The sequence below is a fragment of the Thalassophryne amazonica genome, chromosome 15 (genome assembly GCF_902500255.1).
Source record: "Thalassophryne amazonica chromosome 15, fThaAma1.1, whole genome shotgun sequence".
Classification (NCBI taxonomy): domain Eukaryota; kingdom Metazoa; phylum Chordata; class Actinopteri; order Batrachoidiformes; family Batrachoididae; genus Thalassophryne; species Thalassophryne amazonica.
Window position 1 is genome coordinate 67,362,703 of NC_047117.1, and position 19,302 is coordinate 67,382,004.

At 41.1% G+C, this 19,302-nt stretch overlaps 1 pseudogene; it reads left to right on the plus strand.

The window, feature by feature from the left end:
* Positions 1 to 1,843: 1,843 nt before the first annotated feature.
* Positions 1,844 to 19,302, plus strand: part of LOC117526616 — a 199,944-nt pseudogene continuing 182,485 nt past the window's right edge.

The window sequence follows — 19,302 nt, forward strand, 5'->3', positions numbered from 1 at the left end:
AAAAAAAAAAAAAAAAAACCAGAGGTAGAGAGATGGAATGCCAACTCAAGATCTCATTCCACTGAGTTCTGTTTGTGAGCTTGCGACCCCGGTCCTCTGCCAGCAGTAACACCAGATTCGCTTTTAAAGGACAGTTTCTGTGTGTTTCTTGCATTTTCTGCCATGGCTTCAACAAGTTATTCCCTCGAAGTATGTTCAAAGTGTAGCTTGAATGAAGTTCTTGTTGATTTTATATCGTATTCAGGACAAAACCTGCTAATATTATTCATAAGAGCATGCAGACTGTCAGCAACTGTGGTGGAAAATCACGGTCAATAATCAATAATTATTCATAAAACGTGTATAAAAATACAATAAAGGCACACATCATTCATCATTTAAAAAAGCATCATAGTAAAACTCAAAAATATAACCATATAAAACTCCTAAATAGCACAGTAAAAGTCATCAAACACCATAATAAAATCGCCAGTCAATAAAAATCAAACACCATAAAATAATCACAGTATTCCTTTGAAGTAATAACACTTGGAGCATTTGCCAAATGATGAGGGAGGCTGTTCCACAAAGTATAACAAAATGTAAAATGTTTTCATGAGTCATATCTGCATATTTGCACCTCAAAACACACACACACACACACACACATATGTATGTGTGTGTATATATATATATATATATATATATATATATATATATATATATATATATATACAGTGAATGAAAATGAGTATTTGAACACACTGCAAATTTGCAAGTTCTCCCACTTAGAAATCACCGAGGGGTCTGACATTTTCATCTTAGGTGCATGTCCACTGTGAGAGACAATCAAAAAAAAAAAAAAAAAAAAATCCGGAAATCGCAATGTATGATTTTTTTAAATAATTTATTTGTATGTTACTGCTGCAAATAAGTATTTGAACACCTGTGAAAATCAATGTTAATATTTGGTACAGTAGCCTTTGTTTGCAATTACAGAGGTCAAATGTTTCCTGTAGTTTTTCACCAGGTTTGCACACACTGCAGCAGGGATTTTGCTCCAGTCCTCCATACAGATCTTCTCTAGATCTTTCAGGTTTGGAGTTTCAGCTCCCTCCAAAGATTTTCTGTTGAGTTCAGGTCTGGAGACTGGCCAGGCCACTCCAGGACCTTGAAATGCTTCTTACGGAGCCCCTCCTTAGTTGCCCTGGCTGTGTGTTTGGGGTCATTGTCATGCTGGAAGACCCAGTCATGACTCATCTTCAATGCTCTTACTGAGGGAAGGAGGGTGTTTGCCAAAATCTTGCAATACATGACCCCATCCATCTTCCCTTCAATATGGTGCAGTCGTCCTGTCCCCTTTGCAGAAGAGCACCCCCAGAGTATAATGTTTCCACCCCCATGCTTCATGGTTGGGATGGTTTTCTTGGGGTTGTTCTCATCCTCTAAACATAGTAAGTGGAGTTGATTCCAAAAAGCTCTATTCTGGTCTCATCTGACCACATGACCTCACATGCCTCCTCTGGATCATCCAGATGATCACTGGTAAACTTCAAACGGGCCTGGACATGTGCTGGCTTGAGCAGGGGGACCTTGCTGTCCTGCAGGATTTTAAACCATGACAGCATCATGTGTTACTAATGTAATCTTTGTGACTGTGGTCCCAGCTCTCTTCAGGTCATTGACCAAGTCCACCTGTGTAGTTCTGAGCTTTCTCAGAATCATCCTTACCCCACAAAGTGAGATCTTGCATGGAATCCCAGACCGAGGGAGATTGACAGTCATCTTGTGTTTCTTCCACTTTCTAATAATTAATCATAACAGTTGTTGTCTTCTACCAAGCTGCTTGCCTGTTGTCCTGTAGTCCATCCCAACCTTGTGCCAGGTCTACAGTTTTGTCCCTGGTGTCCTTAGACAGCTCTTTGGTCTTGGCTATGGTGGACAGGTTGGAGTGTGATTGACTGAGTGTGTGAACAGGTGTCTTTTATGCAGGTAACAAATTCAAGTAAAGAGTGCAGAATAAGAGGGCTTCTTAAAGAAAAATTAACAGAAAACATGACAAAAATGACAAAAAAACTCCTGTAACAGTGGAATGTGCTGTTCATTTCCAAAGTAAACGCTTTGTTGATCTGGGACGTCGTCTGACTACCACAGAAATGGCAGAAGAGTTTGACATCAGCACTTTTTCGGCATGAAAAGATGTACGGAGGAATTCACACGTCGGGACGGAGGCGCAGGGCACAGAACAAAAAGCAATGCCGTGATGAAGCCTCACAGGACATGTTGTGGCATGTCCAGCTCGTCCTCAATTTCTCGGATAGTCACACGACTGAAAAGCCACCGAAAGCCGTCTGAATCTTCCAGATGGTGCAAGAGCTGGGCATGTTAGGGCTTGTCCTGTGAGACCAACATGGAGATGCTTTTGTCCCGCGCCATGAGCGGCTCCGTGGTGAATTTCTCCGCTCCTCTTTCCATTACAAAAACTCCTGTCACAGTGGAATGTGCCGAAAAAGTGCTATGTCCAGCTGTCTTGCCATTTCTCTGGTAGTCAGACGACGTCCCGGATCAACAAAGCGTTCACTTTGGAAATGATCTGGTCGTTTGAGCCTGTCAATTGCCGCTCAGTGCGCGGTGCGCCATCCGCCGCTGTGGGCCGTCTTTAATCCAGTTGTAATTGTCCTTAATCTGTGTGATCCCCATAAGATCTTCACCGAAAGCCATCTGAATTTTCCAAATGGTTTCCACTTGGCTGTCTTTCACACTTTCTGAAAAAATTTTGATGAAGCAAAGTGGCAGTCGATCAGCCAATTTCCTGACAATGAAAATCCGATGAGGGGGCTGGACCACTCCTCCCACAAGGAGTGCTCACAGGCGAATGACGCAACCGACAGGCGTGAAAAAACTCACGCATGCGCACGAAGGTTCAAGCTTGGCTGATGCAATCACACATGATTCAAATCCATATAGTTTTTGCAAAAAATAAAAAGGTCCGTTACTTTTCTAACAGACCTCGTATGCATCATTTATTTCAGTCCACACAAATCAAGCTGCCAAAACTGTGGAAAAATCACCAGCAAGCCCAGCGGGTTTGTATATTACATGATTTTAATTGACATGAAAGTTTTGTAGTTTCGGAACTGTGCACATTGCTAGTTCTTGCATCATGAAGAGGTCCAGGATATCTGGGACCAACTGCAAGGCCTCCTAGGTGGCATTCTACCAGACACAGACTGACAGGATGACACAGGTGACAGGACACCACCAGCTGACTCTTGGATGCTGAGTCGAGCAGTTCTCAGTCTGGCAATGTGGATAGCCTTGTTCCCTCAGATAAATTAGATAGATAGATAGATAGATAGATAGATAGATAGATAGATAGATACTTTATTGATCCCAGAGGGAAATTCAAGGCATCCAGCAGCTTGCACAATTAGACAAGACTCACACATTACACCAGACACACAAATAAGATTAAATAAATAAAAGAAAATAGACCACTCAATAAAAACCACTAACTAAACTAAAAATAAAAATAACATTTTGTCAGCATCCAGTCTCACAGAATATAACGGAGGAGTAAATATAGTGTAATAATGCAGTAATAAGGAGGTAGTGCAGATGTAAACAGTACACAATATAAACAGTGTAGGTTGTGCAAAGAAGTAAACAGTGTAAACATTGTTGGTAGTGCAAAAAAAAAAAAAAAAAAGGAATAAAAGGTCTAATCAGATGTATCACAGGATTATTTTTTGCTGTGTTGGGAAGAATTAAACAGTCTGATGGCCTGAGGGACAAAAGACTTCCTAAATCTGTCCGTGTGGCAGGACTGGGACAGCAGTCTGCCACTGAATGAGCTCCTCTGCCTGATGATGACGCTGTGCAGAGGGTGCTCAACATTGTCCATGATGGCCAGCAGTTTACTGAGGGTCCTTCTCTCTGCCACTGATGTTAGTGTCTCCAGCTCTGTTCCCAGCACTAAACCAGCTTTCCTCACCAGTCTGTCCAGTTGCCCGGCGTCCCTCCTCTTCATGCTGCTCCCCCAGCAAACCACCACAGAGAAGAGGACACTGGCTACCACAGACTGGTAGAACATTCGCAGGAGTTTATGGCAGATCCTGAAGGACCCTAACCTCCTCAGGAACTACAGTCTGCTCTGTCCCTTCCTGTAGAGCAGGGGTATTCAACTCCAGTCCTCGAGGGCTGGTGTCCTGCAACTTTTAGATGTGTCTGTGCTTCACCACACCTGAGTCAACTAATAAGGCCATTAGCAGCACTCTGGAGAACCTGACTACATACTGAGCAGGTAATTCAGCCATTTGATTCAGGTGTGTTGGACCAGGGACACATCTAAAAGTTGCAGGACACCGGCCCTCGAGGACTGGAGTTGAATACCCCTGCTGTAGAGGGTGTCAGTATTGGCTGACCAGTCCAATCTATCGTCCATAAGTGTCCCCAGATATTTGTAAGACCGGACCATCTCCACATCGACCCCCTCAATGGAGACTGGCTGCAGAGTGGGCCTGGACCTTCTAAAGTCCACTACCATCTCCTTTGTTTTGGTAATGTTCAGCTGCAGGTGGTTTGATTTGCAAAACTCCACAAAGTCCTGTATCAGGCCCCTGTACTCTTTCCTGTCCCTCTCGCACACATCCCACAATAGCAGTGTCGTCCTCTCTGGGTTGTAATTGAAGTCTGATGTGTACAGAGTGAACAGAACTGGAGAGAACATGGTTCTGTGTGGTGCTCCAGTGCTGCTGATCACTTTGTCCGAGGTGATCAGGTGATTAGTAGTTAGAGTAAAGCAAAAATCATCAGTATTTACAGAATTTATTGAATTAATTTTGTAAAATCAATATAAAGAAAGGAAAAAACCAGGAAAAAGACATGCTTATTGAAGCTAATTGGTCCACTGATGGTTTTTGAAGTTAGCTGAAAAGCTAATCCGCTAACAAAAAACTTAGCTTTGATAATTAGCAGATTAGGGGAACTGTGCCCACCACTGGATGCAAGATTGTTTTTAGTTCTAATGGATTTGTCACACCCAGACACCTATGTCTAGACATAAAGATCATTTATCACAACTATCACAATTGTCAGGAACGTTTTTGAATCTTCATCCAATTCAACTTGCTTATAAGCTTGGGACAGGTCCTATTTTGTAATTTTGTCAGCACCTGCCAGTTTTGTGAACAAATCCTGTGGTTTCCGAATTGGGTATCGATTTACCTTTATCCGTAGGTTTATGGAGACTTTGTAATCACCACAAATCCTGACAGAATTATCCACCTTGGGAACGTTAACTGTGGGCGAGGCCCACTCACTGTAATATACTGCGGTTCTAACCTTGTCTTTTTCCATTTTGCTTAACTGGGCTTCCACAGCATCCTTCAAAGCATAAGGCACAAGTTGAGGTTTGCAAAACTTTGGAACTGCCCCAGGTGCAACCTGTAGTTTGGCTTTGATGCCTGTCACTTTCCCCAGGTCCTTATCAAACACCTCTGAGTACCTCCCAATTCCTCAAAACTTTCAATTGCCACTCTTTTGACAAAAGACCAGTTCAACTGTAATCTTTGAATCCACTCTCTTCCCCAAAGAGCTGGACCATTAACTCATTTCATAACATACAAGATCAATGAATAAGTGCTACCTTTACACTTCACTGCCACTTGGAGGAGCCCTTTAATCTCCAAGGGTTCATTACTGTATGTATTCAATTCACAGTTAGTTGGTACCAGTTTAAACTTTGAAAATCTACGCTTGTACATCTTTTCAGATATTATAGAAACAGATGCACCTATATCAAGCTCCATTTTAAACCTCTGACCATTTACATCCAGATACACAAAGTATGGTTTTGTTTCACCATCTATCTTTACTTCAAATAAATCCATCCTTTCTGTGGTTTAACCCGTGAGTCTGAATTCATCTTTGGTGCTTTTGATGACTGTAGATGTCGGTCTGGCACCCCCTTTCATGCAGATGGGGAGTTGTTAATGTCCTCACGTTGTCATCGGCAGCTCTGCCTATCTCTGTGTGTCATCTCTCCTTCTTCTCCTCACAGTGTTGAAGTCACGCCTCCTCTCTGCAACGCTTTTGTCATTAGATGACTCCTCTGAAACTGTTGGGCTGTGCAGCTCCTCCCTTTGTGGGCTGTCACTGTGGGCAGATTCTTCTTCTGGCGGGCTTTTGGCCTCCGTTTTCATCAGATGAATGGCGTTCAGCCTGGCTCTGCGCTTCTTCTCCACTGAAGTTCACGCCATTTCTTGTTGTTGTTTATGCCATACAGACTCAATATGGCCATTTTTCAGACATTTTTGGCATTGTGCATTTTTAAAACGACTTGTCTGGCATATGTCCACTACATTTACATCTGAAGCACGGCTGGCTTTGTTTTCCTTCCATAAAAACAGCTTTAGCTTTGCCAATTTTGTCTCCAAAATTCATTGGTGTTCTGCTCCAACATCTCAAAAGTCAAGGGACAAGTCCTTTGTTTGAGCAGCAGCTAACAAATGTTAACGTAGTTTCTCACTTCTTACACCACATGTTATGATTAGGAGTCCGAACGGGACCCAACCGTTACAGGTGATGGACTTAAACGCTGGGAGCAAGGAACAGAACTGGTTGTGAAGGAAAAGAGATTTATTTACAATAAACCAATGAACAATGCTGCGCTGGTTAGACGGCCTGCTGAGCTAAGACAGGGCCCGCTTGTAGCAGTGGAAATCTAGGAGCTGCAGTGCACACACGGACAGACTTGGGAATCTGAGAACAAGCAGGAATCCTGGACTGTAAGGTTCTGTGCCGGGGCCACCTGTTCCTGTGAACAGGTGTTCACAGGAAACACATTTATTTCAATATGTATTTATTTATTTTCATTGTTACATGGTTTTATCTTTTCTATTGTGTTTTGTTTCATTAGGTTCTTTTTGTCTCTTTCTCTAAAATTGTATTGTAACATTATTAGTCTATTATTATTGACTATTATTGTCTATTATGTAGACTATTATTGTTGTTGCTATAATATATGAATAAAAAAAAAAAAAAAAATACAATTTGACTCTTTCACGACCACGAACGCTGAGCCATTAATTATACAGAAAACAAATCAACACAAACGTGCTGATGCGAACAGCTTAATGCTAAATTTAACATTGAAAACGCCATAGACATGCTAACGCGTTAGCATCGATCCCATTTTTAAGTTATAAAATACATCTGTCAACTGTTTCAGAAGACCATAACAGGTCGGTTTAACTTAAAAATGTTAAATATTACTCACAGACATATGCTCTTCAGTGTTTTAGCGGGGAAAAATGAGGATAAAGCGAAATAAAATCCACGAACCATAGATCAAAGCACTGCTTCGACCTGCGAATCACTGCTTCGATTGGTTCAAGGTTTAAAGCAAAGCCGTGCTGCAGAAAAGTTGATTACAGACCCGCTGCAGGTCTGTAATCAATGCAGAGAAATGATCATTTTCCTGACAAACACCCCCCAAATGCGCAACTGCAAAAAAGCCTACCAGACATGCCTCATGACAAATCGGCCTGACTTCGTTGCAGTCACTAATCAGTGGAGTCTCTGGGTGAAAACATGACTTTTTTGTGTGTGTGTGTGTGTGTGTGTGTGTGTGTGTGTGTGTGTGTGTGTGTGTGTGTGTGTGTGTGTGTGTTTTGTAACGAGTAACGGCATGGGGAATAGAAAATATATTGGAGTAGAAGTATGCAATTAAGGTCGGAAATGTAGTGAAGTAAAAGTGAAAGTAAGCTGAATTAAAAAAAACTCAAGTAAAGTACAAAGTCTCCCAAAACGTACTTAAGTACAGTAGTGAAGTATTTTTACTTCACTGCATACAAAGTGAACCCACACGAACGCTACACAGAAAGGAGCAGGTGGGAAGCGATCCCACAACCTTCTTGCTGTGAGACAATGGTGCTAACCACTAAGCCACTGTACCACTATCATGAAAACTCATGTTTCATTTTCCCCTTGTAGGACTGCGTTGCGTAACAATAGATGGAGCCATTGCAATATTGTTGACAACGCGTGCAGCCACCTGTCTTCACAAAAGCATCTAATTCTGAATCCCATGGAAGGACCACCTCTGCATCGCTCTCCCCCCCCCCTCTCTCTCTCTCTGTGTGTGTGTGTGTGTGTGTGTGTGTGTGTGTGTGCGCGCGTGTGTGTTCGAAGAATGGGGAGGAGGCTGAGAGTGTAGAGTCTTGCTGTGCATTCTACACCACTCAGAGGCGTGTGTTTCGGATCCACACTCCCTATCGCTGGGCATCAGCAGCATCACCCTTGCTCCCCCTCCCCCCCAAAAATCAAACACCCCCCCCCCCACCCAATCCTGAGTGCCATGTCTAACAGCTGTATTTGCAAAGGCTACCAGCTCATCCAAAGGGAAGGTAGCATCTTGCACTGAGGAGGACAGAAGACCGAGAAGAATGAGCAGTTGCAGAGCGGGGGGGATGTAACTCAAAGCCCCCCTCGCGTCACTTAAACAGAGCAAAAACGGAAGGCTTTGGAGTATTCAATTTTTTCTTTCGTTTTATATTTTTCTTATTCCTCATCGCGGTGCTGGGAGGTGCTTCATCTTTTCACATAGTCTCTCTCTCTGTCATCTGCCTCCTCATCTATTTCTTTATCTACCTGCTGCATAATTTCACCTGTCTGTGAGAGAATGGAGGGATTTTTCTTCTTTTTTAAATTGTTTTAATTTTAATTTTAATTCTTCTCCACTCCTCCCTCATGGTCATGGTGTAACTGTCAGTCCCCTCCTTGCCATTTTTTAACTGCTTCCATCGCTCCCTTGCCTCTTTCTGTCTCTCTCAAGTCTGATTTTGTGTGAACTTGGATGAATTTTCTTCAGAGGCAACTCAGAACCTCCTCATGAATGACTTTTTTCCTCCCCCTTTTCCTTCTCTTTTGGCCCCTCTTCACCCATTTTTGTTGCATCACACTCTTGCGGGATTCTTAAATGTTGCTCTAGGTAGGTTAATTATTACCCTTTAGTGTTTATCTGTCTGTCTGTGTGTGTGTTTGTGTGCATCTTTGCAAATAAGATACTGGCACACTCAGCTATGCCAAAAAGCAGCGTTCAGTGACTCACGTCTCATCTTTTCTATCCACCGTGGCGACCTATGCACGTTTTTTTTTTTTAATTGATTGAGAAAATCTTTTGATTAGTCCAAGATTTTGTTTGCTTATTTTGCTTTTTTTTTCTTTAATTTTGGGAAAAAATAGGTGACTTTTTTATGGTTGCTTGATGCTGCAACTTTGCTTCAAATGAATATTTTCTTTTATCTTGTGCGGTGTTCAACGTAATGCCCATTTCAAGTCATTAACATTCCATTTCATGCTTGATTTGTGCTTAATGTTATTCTAGCACGCCATCAGCGGCCATTAGGTCTTTTCTGACCAGCTCCCCAAATGCGCACATACAAACACACTTATACAATCTTAATAAGATCTGTTTTTTTTTTTTTTTGCCCCAAAATGCAACCCCATTTATTGGCTTTTCATCCTTAACTGCACAGTTAACCCCTTTTCCTCTGATCTTCATTCTTTATGATGCAATAGAGCGCAGTTGGTTTTAATTGGATGGAGAAGTGTGGGTTAATTTGGAATTGTGTGCAGGTTGTAGATGGAGACAGACAGATAAAAACATGTCAAAATTATATTCCATGTCATTGCCCCCTTTCTGTTTTCTTTCCTTCTTTATGTTGTGTCAATTCACATCTCGCTTTTCAAACCCAAAATTACTCTAAACTCCCTAAAGTGTGAAATTAGGAGCATTGCCCTCCGCCCCAATCCATCTTGTCCAGACCAACAGACGCTCAGTAAATCACTCTGTCTTTATTGTTCGGAAAGTGGGATGTCATCGTCATGAAGGAGCCGCCGTTCCGCTCTGTCTTTGCTTTTGTGTCTCCACTCTGCTCCTCGTGTAAAACGTCTCCACCACAGTCTACAAAATTATGTTACAGAAAAGAGTTAATTAGGTGAGTAGTGAACTACGTACATATGCATGAACAGTAGGCGTGCGTGGAAGCGTGCATGCGCCTGTGTGCATGCCATCGGCTGATCCTGCTCTGCATGATTTTGTGAGAGCTAGTTTTGGGAGTTGCACCAACTGTCTTTACCCCGCTGCGACTAATTGGTTGTTTACCAGGTCAAAGTCCTTGTAGTTACAGTTTCTACAAATTTTGTGTGTTATCTATTGATGGATGGTGATTCATGCCACAGTGGGGCCCAGAGCACTTTGTTAGTTTGGTTGAATTTGTCTCCATTGGTTCACGTGCTCACGTGGCTCACTCAATAAGTCCTGTGCAGTGTGCAGGTGCATGCATGGTTCATTGATGCATTCATGTGCACTCATTCCTCTCTTCTGTGCTCTTCTTGTTGGGCATTTCATTTGGTAAATGTTTGTTGCAGTTCCCCTCTTCCATTCCTCTCATAGCCTGCTTGAAGGCTCTGTGGTACATTTTTGAATCGAATCACAGATCTAATGTGACTTTTGGGTTGAAGTCTTTTGCATGATCCTTAATATGCTGCAGATTTTATTTTAAGTTAATGAGCGTTTTATGGAAACTACTGTTTTTCACAATGCAGAACTTTTCACTATTTTTACCAGATATTGCTATAGCAACATGGTGCGACTCTGTACCGGCCATTTGAAAGAAATAACTGTGATTAAATTTGTTTGCAGCATCCATGATCAAGGTTTTCCTCATGAAACTCAGAAGTTCAGACATGTCTTTGTGCATGTAGAAACCTGCTGCTATTATAAAAGTTTCAGCTTGAAATGACCCCTTTTACACATCTGTGACTTCCATTGCAAAAGTCCACACCTGGAGTGAGACACGCCCACTGAGTTTGTCTGCATTTTGAAACACTCAAACCCTGCATCCAAATTCTTAGAATTTACCCAAGATAGGTCAGTGCATACTATAAAAGTATTACTGTCATGCATACATCCCCAATTCCAATTAAGTTGGGATGTTGTGTAAAATGTAAATGAAAAACAATACAATGATTTGCAAATCCTCTTGAACCTATATTCAATTGAACACACCACAATTTGCATTGGTAACAATCTGGATATTCTTTTTCCTCTTTTGTCCAGAGGACATGACATCCATGATTTCCAAAAACAAGTTGAAATGTGGACTCATCAGACCACAGCACACGTTTCCACTTTGCGTCTGTCCATTTCAAATATGCTCAGGACCAGAGAAGGCGGCGGGGTTTCTGGATGTTGTTGATGTATGGCTTTCACTTTGCATGGTAGAGTTTCAACTTGCACTTGTAGATGTAGCGGCGAACTGTGTTAACTGACAATGGTGTACAAAGTTCTCCAGATTCTCTGAATCTTCTCACCTGTTTCCATTTAACTTGTTCACCTGTGGAATGTTCCAAACAGGTGTTCTTTGAGCATTCATCAACTTTCCCAGTCTTTTGTTGCCACTGTACATTTTTTTTTTAAATGTGTTGCAGGCATCAATTTCAAAATGAGCAAATATTTGCACAAAAACAAAAAAAGTCTATCAGTTTGAACATTAAATATCTTGTCTTTGTGGTGTATTCAATTGAATATACAACCCCTGGCAATAATTATGGAATCACCGGTCTCGGAGGATGTTCATTCAGTGGTTTAATTTTGTAGAAAAAAGCAGATCACAGACATGACACAAAACTAAAGTCATTTCAAATGGCAACTTTCTGGCTTTAAGAAACACCATAAGAAATCAAGAAAAAAAAAAACTGTGGCAATCAGTAACAGTTACTTTTTTTTAGACCAAGCAGAGGGAAAAAAAATATGGACTCACTCAATTCTGAGGAATAAATTATGGAATCACCCTGTAAATTTTCATCCCCAAAACTAACACCTGCATCAAATCAGATCTGCTCGTTAGTCTGCATCTAAAAAGGAGTGATCACACCTTGGAGAGCTGTTGCACCAAGTGGACTGACATGAATCATGGCTCCAACATTAGAGGTGTCAATTGAAACAAAGGAGAGGATTATCAAACTCTTAAAAGAGGGTAAATCATCATGCAATGTTGCAAAAGATGTTGGTTGTTCACAGTCAGCTGTGTCTAAACTCTGGACCAAATACAAACAACATGGGAAGGTTGTTAAAGGCAAACATACTGGTAAACCAAGGAAGACATCAAAGTGTTAAGACAGAAAACTTAAAGCAATATGTCTCAAAAATCGAAAATGCACAACAAAACAAATGAGGAATGAATGGGATGAAACTGGAGTCAACGTCTGTGACCGATCTGTAAGAAACCGCCTAAAGGAAATGGGATTTACATACAGAAAAGCTAAACGAAAGCCATCATTAACACCTAAACAGAAAAAAAAACAAGGTTACAATGGGCTAAGGAAAAGCAATCATGGACTGTGGATGACTGGATGAAAGTCATATTCAGTGATGAATCTCGAATCTGCATTGGGCAAGGTGATGATGCTGGAACTTTTGTTTGGTGCCGTTCCAATGAGATTTATAAAGTTGACTGCCTGAAGAGAACATGTAAAGTCATTGATGATATGGGGCTGCATGTCAGGTAAAGGCACTGGGGAGATGGCTGTCATTACATCATCAATAAATGCACAAGTTTACATTGATATTTTGGACACTTTTCTTATCCCATCAATTGAAAGGATGTTTGGGGATGATGAAATCATTTTTCAAGATGATAATGCATCTTGCCATAGAGCGAAAACTGTGAAAACATTCCTTACAAAAAGGCACATAGGGTCAATGTCATGGCCTGCAAATAGTCTGGATCTTAATCCAATTGAAAATCTTTGGTGGAAGTTGAAGAAAATGGTCCATGACAAGGCTCCAACCTGCAAAGCTGATCTGGCAACAGCAATCAGAGAAAGTTGGAGCCAGATTGATGAAGAGTACTGTTTGTCACTCATTAAGTCCATGCCTCAGAGACTGCAAGCTGTTATAAAAGCCAGAGGTGGTGCAACAAAATACTAGTGATGTGTTGGAGTGTTCTTTTGTTTTTCATGATTCCATAATTTTTCCTCAGAATTGAGTGATTCCATATTTTTTCGCTCTGCTTGGTCTAAAAAAGTAACCGTTACTGACTGACACAATTTTTTTTTTCCTGATTTCTTATAGTGTTTCTTAAAGCCAGAAAGTTGCCATTTGAAATGACTTTAGTTTAGTGTCATGTCTGTGATCTGCTTTTTTTCTACAAAATTAAACAACTGAATGAACATCCTCCGAGGCCGGTGATTCCATAATTTTTGCCAGGGGTTGTAGGTTGAAGGGGATTTATAAATCATTGTATTCTGTTTTTATTTACATTTTACACAACGTCCCAACTTCATTGGAATTGGGGTTGTACTAGAAGTAAGCGATTAAGACATACGACACCCGTCTTACATGTCCTTTAACCTGAATGTTAACAGATGATGCCCAAGTATGCTGAAAAATTTCGATTTTTGGAACAGCAGACCTTTGCTTGTTTTTGTAAATGCACTGCAAAAAGTGATATCTAAGAAAGTAAAAAAAGAGAATTGTTTAAAGAAAATTTTACTTAATTTTTGTCTAAATAGAAAAATGTCAAGCATTTTTTTTACATAAGAAAAAAATGCCTTATTTTGGGAAAATGTATCTCACTTTTTCTTCAGAAATTTTCCAGCTAATATCAGCTATATTTAACCAGTAACAAGGAAAGGCAATGGATTTCAAATCATCCAAGCAAAGCAACAAAATTGTTTTCCTTATTTTAAGACAGAGGCTAATCTTACAATAAGAAGTCTGTCTAGTTTTAAGGCACATTTTGATTATTCAGTGCCACGACATTTTGCGACTTTTGAGAGTTCTAACCAAGTCAAATTTTCTTACCCTGAATTTGGGGTTTTCACGTATCCCATAATCCCTTGCGTGCCAGAGAGTCGCTGCAGTCAAAACAACATAGAGAATCCACACGATGACAATTGTAAATGAATATTATACTACAAAAATGTCATTTTTTTAATGCTTTTCATCACGTTAATAAGAGACTGCTGCATGATACCCTGAAAACTTGCTAAAACATATAAAAAAATCCGTGTCTGCTACGTTTAATCTGCGTGGAATTTAATAAGTGCAAACCGAATTTCAGACGTATTATATATATTCATCTGGAACAGAGGACAAACAGTGTTGTAAAGAACAATAATCAAGACGTTAAAGAACAAACTTCACTTTCCCCCACAACGACATGATCAGGAAGCGAGCGTAGCTCACAGCAGCTCCCATTGAAAATAACAGAGAGACAGCCTGTGATTCTCGCATGTTTACATAAAACAAACGCAATAACAATGTCTAAAAACCCAGAGAATATATTCACAAGAGTTTTAGGCACAATATAAAAATAGTTTTATGTTGCGATGTCAATTGTGTTGTCCGTGTGCAGCAGTTAAAGTGAAGCGTGATCAGAGCATCTCAATGCAGTTCTCAATGTTACTGAGATCTCGCAGCGCGGCGACCTCTCCGATTTTTTGCGGGATTTGAAACCTGAAAAGCTTCAATTGGCAGATGGTTTTGCTTAATACAAGACAGTTTGGCTAGATTTCAGATTATTTGTCTTATTTTGAGAGGGACAGTTTTTGCAAAGTGGTTCCTGATGTATAATTGTACAATTCCGTGGCACCTTGGATGCCTCTGCTGTTTTCATGTATGCCTCCCAAGATGTTTTTGCTACCAGGCTGCAGCTGCATCATGGAATAGGGTAGAGTAGTGTAGTGTAGTCTGTTGGAGCACTGTCATCATTCACTTACTACTAAATGCATACAGATTTTGCAAAGTACGCTAGGACGTATCCATGCATGTAGCCAAACGCATCCTTCAGCACAAAGATACGCCCCCTCTGTGCTAGCACCTTAGCAACAGGCACTGACAGGTAACATGTTTTCAACCTAAAAATACAGTATTTATTTTAGGTTGCATGCACCACCTCTGTGATTGTGTGGCATTTTCGGAAACAAACTTTAATGTGGGTTTGTTTTTAAACACCTGCTGATTGAAATGCTCTTGCTCACAAATTGTATGACATGCCCCCTTTAAAAGGTCTGTGGCCTTTCACTTTCTATATTATCAGATTTCCAGGATGTTGTGACAAATTTTAAATGCGACGGCTTCCTCCGTTAGCAGAAAAACAGCGGCCGCAAAGGAGCTTCTCCGAGCCTAAACAGTCTGAATGATTTAGGTCGTCACTTCAAAAATTGGAAAGGGGTTGTTAAGCTAGTGGCAGCTGGTCTTCTCTGTGTCAGCCTGATCCCGTCAGATCTCAGAAGCTAAGCAGTGCAGGATCTGGTTAGTACTTGGATGGGAGACCTCTTTGGAACACCAGCGGCTGTGTGTGTTTCTCCAGCTACCACTGGAGTTGCGTCAGAAAGGGCATCCGGTGTAAAACTTGTGCCAAATACCAGTGCAGATCTGGCTATATCTGTTGTGGTGACCCCAAACAGAAACGGGAGCAGCGGCCGAATGGCCAACAACATTGCTAAGCTAGCACCGCACAGCCGTTCAAATATGAAGACTTAAAGGTATGTACTCATCTCCTGAGTTAAAGTCTGATAAAGGATTTATGCTCAAAGGAGGACATTAAGACTATGTTAAGATTGAGCAAGTTCTGTACCCAACAAAACCTCAGAACTACGGATTTTTACAAGTGGTTTGGACCAAGGTGTTCACAAAGGAGCTAATGCTAGGTGGCACAGTTTATGTAAATTAACACACAAAATGCAAATATCCAGTTAGTTTTAGAACAGTCGGGTTATTGATACAAGGATATTTAAGATTATTCCTAAACTGTGGATAAGCCTAGGCACTGTAAAATGCCGTAAGTAAGTAAATGGATTAAATGAATAAGTCCAACCTGCTATTTTAACACAATTGTTTAAAACAATAAATGGTATCACCTTTTACAACTCCAGCTTAAAGGACCATATAATGAGGTCAAAATCATTCAAATATGGAGAACGCTGGCACACAATACTACAGTCAGAAAAGCAGCTTTATTTTGAATATGTATTATCTGAAAGACCTGCCTGCTACTTGCTGAACACTACCACCTGGTGGTGGCAGTGTTGGTGGGTGAAAAACAAAGACAATGATAGATGATCAAAGTGTGCATTCAATGAAGAGTGTGGGAGGGAGACAATGGCCACCCAAAGAAGTACTAAATCTGAGCAATAAACCATTATCTTCTGATTGTTCAGCAGCGCTTAAGGTGCCTTGACACCTGCACAAATTTAATCAAATCAATTTTATTTATATAGTGCCAAATCACAACAAAAAGTTGCCCCAAGGCACTTTATATTGTAACCCTAACCCTAACCATAATCACCCCGACCCCTCCACTGCACTTTTAATTATGTGCAGCCATCACTGAATGAATTAGAATGAATTTGTGCTCCCATGATGAAAATTTAGCACTTTTTGTGACAGTATGATGAACCAATAGATTAATGTATATTTTGTGCTGCTGAATCATGACAATCCATGAGACTGGGGTTGAGGAGAGAGAGAGAGAGAGAGACAAGCCCTAGCTGGAACTGTACTCTGTGATTCTTGAAGTGATTAGAGGTGTTTTCAACAGCCAACTTTGAGATGATAAATCTACTATGAAATGATTATTTTATATACGCAGTGTCCAGGGGCACAAAGCACGGCATCCAGCTAGGAATACAGCAGGTGGCATTGTCATGATGAACTGCGCGGAAGTGCGGAGCCAAAATGTGTGCAAATGTCAAGGCACCTTTACATTCTAAAATTCAACCACTGTCATGCCTTCACATAACTGTTTGGAAATTATTTTGTATGAATGTAGTCATGACAGATCAGTCAAACAAGATACGCAGAGAGAGAGAGAGAGAGAGAGAGAGAGAGAGAGAGAGAGAGAGAGAGAGAGAGAGAGAGAGAGAGAGAGAGTGTAAAACACTCTTGAATAGAGGTGGGCGATACCGGGAATTTTACTATTGATCCAATACCAAGTAAATACAGGCCCAGTATCACCGACATTGATACCTATACCAATACTTTTTCATATTTAAGCTTCATAGATCCAAAGGATCCAAAAGACCTACAATAGAATTTCGCCAAACATTGTACGTGACAACAAAATACTTTATTATCACAATCAATATTTTTGTTTAAAAAATATCTCTCAACACAACTTAAAACAAAACAAAATCTCCTGAGGTAGAGGGCTGACTTGAGGAGCGGTGAATGGGCGGGCCAGGCTGAGACTACCTGCATGGGTGTTGGCTGGCGCCACTGAGCCACGTGAAGCGCAACAACAAAAGAACAGAAGGGGGAGGGTGCGTTGCTCCGTGTTGTGTGACACAGCGCAGCGCTGCTCTTACAGACAGAGAGTAGACTTTGATGAATCTGCGTGCACAGCAGTCAGTGTGTACGGGAGAGAAAAAAAGCTTGAGTATCGATCTTTTTACACAAGGATCGTTCAATATCAATACTGGCGTTGATATCGATATTATCGATATTAGGATCGATCCGCCCACCTCTACTCTTAAAAGCTAAGAGGAAAGAGAAACATGGAATTTTCTGCATAGGTTTGACATTATTCTGTCTTCATGCAATGGTGTTATTTTAACACTACTACAGCAGTCACAGCTCAGCTTTGAAACCGAGGGAGGGACGCTTGTAAATAAAAATCTCTTGAATGAATAATTTATTACACTGGATTAAAATTCTGCACATGCACATATTGTCCAGTTTAGTTTTTTAAGGTTAAATGATGCACAGCTCCATACTAAACTTTTTGCACACACGCTCCCTGATCTGATCAAGGCAGAAAGAAAGAAACACTTGTGCACGCGCGCAGCTGAAGATGCCCTAAATTATTAAAGATTAAACTGTATTCCATGTGCATGTTAGTTTGAGGTTTTTCTGTTATTGGCAGAACAGCGATGAGGCAGCATGTACTGTAGATGCTTGAATGGGTGAAGTCTTGACCTTGGCAGCGGTTGACTTGTGTACACGGTGGTACCCGGTCTTCAGCGGCGACACATCTGTCGACTGACGCTGTCTGTCTCTCTGCAGACTGAGGAAGAGGAGGGCACAGAGCAGACCGCCAAACTGATCATCATGACCAGCTAAGAGACCGAGTACGAAGGAGCCAAGGAGAAGAGGGGAAGAATATAAATACTTACACACCGCTCATCTCCTCATCTCCACGGCAACCGTGTTCACACGCTTGCAGATCACTGGGAGGAGAACACAGCGAGCTGCATCATCAGCATCTGAGATGGAGAGGAGGAATCTGATGGAACGAGGAGAATAAAAGAGGATCCCGTCATCGCTTCCCCCCCACCCCACCCCCACCATCACTCATCTTTTGGGTTCTTTGAGCTCACACACATCACCATCTACTTTTCTTTTTAAGTTTTCTAAATCTCACTTCTAACCAGCTTTGATCTGCTTCTTCATATTTAACTCCAGTGTATTTCACGCCACAAAAGTTTGATCATATTCAGTGTAAAGTTTGTTTCAACTCTTCAGTTTTAACAGCTGCCGTCACTCGACACGCCACATCTCCACCTTCATTCATCCCAAAAACGGTTCAGCCCCTTCCCTGCCCCGACAAGTGCCAGACTACATTTCAGTCTTCTGTGTGCGACTTCATCTGCCATCCCTTCATCTGAGGCTATGAGAGGAGTCAAATCCAAGATAACTCCACCATGCCAGTTCTGAAGAGCAGAGAGGAGATCCGGGCCGGCAATGTACAAGGTAGGCCAGCCGCTCAGTGCTCATCCATGTACCGAATGCAGTATACATAACAATGTTCAGTTAAATTCTGATTGCAGTGGCTCATTGACATGTGGTACACTTGATACTTACACCATAGGTACACCCTTTGGCGTAGATATTTGCGTATTGTGATGTGAAGAAAAACCTGAGGCTAATTAAAAAGAGATAAATTGAGACTTATGAAAGTGAGACTTCCAACTGAATCACTAAACGAATGGTGAGAAATTTATCATGACGAAGCATTCAGGCAGTAAAACTGAAGTCACTACTTTACAGAATACAGATCGAGACAAAAAATAAATAATTTTCTAACCTTTATTCAGCAATATTAGTCATTTCCCCACATCATTTTTATTACATATAATATGCACTTATGAAAGCTTACTCCACAATTTATTATTATTTACTTATTTAAGCTTTATTTAACCAGCTGACAATCGTTTGTCAGCTTGTTGCTGGACCCAAACGCTGCACAAAACAGCATTTTCAGATCACTTTCATCCAAGTTTAAGCCTGCGCATCATAGATTTCTATTTAAA